The 474-nt window shown below is 33.1% G+C and overlaps 1 protein-coding gene across 1 annotated transcript in view; it reads right to left on the bottom strand.

The window, feature by feature from the left end:
• The window catches only part of LOC107711785 (protein bicaudal D homolog 2-like), a 47,840-nt gene that overhangs the window by 24,716 nt on the left and 22,650 nt on the right, over positions 1-474 (bottom strand). The gene's annotated exons all lie outside the window — the stretch shown is intronic.

Here is a 474-nt window from a genome sequence, read left to right as displayed (position 1 = left end):
TTTTTTAGACGGACAAATACGACTGCTGCACTCGCGTCTCACACAAGAGATGTATAGAAATCCATGCACAGTTAAAACAGTTTAAACTTTTAGAAAACACGTCACGAATTTGTGGAGGTTTATTCCTTTTCACTGCGTCTCATATGTTTTTAAAGGCAATCTGTGTGATCGGCGATTCGACTCTTTGTATTAAGCAATGCATGAATACATGATGCTGTTTTGTTGCATAAATACATGATGCTGTTTTGTTCATAATTGTTTATGCAATTTACGAAATTATATTCGATTTTTATAAGTTAATTTAGACATAATGCACGTTTTTTTATAGACAGTTTTTCCTTGCGTTGACAATTTAAATGTGCTGCATTATTTTGCTCATTGCGCCCTCCTGTGGCCTCGGGAGACAAGCCAAAAGTTTAACCTATTTAATCTGCATATAAAACATTAGAAATTAGATATTTGTTTAATTTTTAT

The sequence above is a fragment of the Sinocyclocheilus rhinocerous genome, unplaced genomic scaffold (genome assembly GCF_001515625.1).
Source record: "Sinocyclocheilus rhinocerous isolate Xijiao unplaced genomic scaffold, SAMN03320098_v1.1 scaffold958, whole genome shotgun sequence".
Classification (NCBI taxonomy): domain Eukaryota; kingdom Metazoa; phylum Chordata; class Actinopteri; order Cypriniformes; family Cyprinidae; genus Sinocyclocheilus; species Sinocyclocheilus rhinocerous.
The sequence above is the reverse complement of the archived record's forward strand: the minus strand, read 5'-3'. Positions and strand labels throughout refer to the sequence as shown.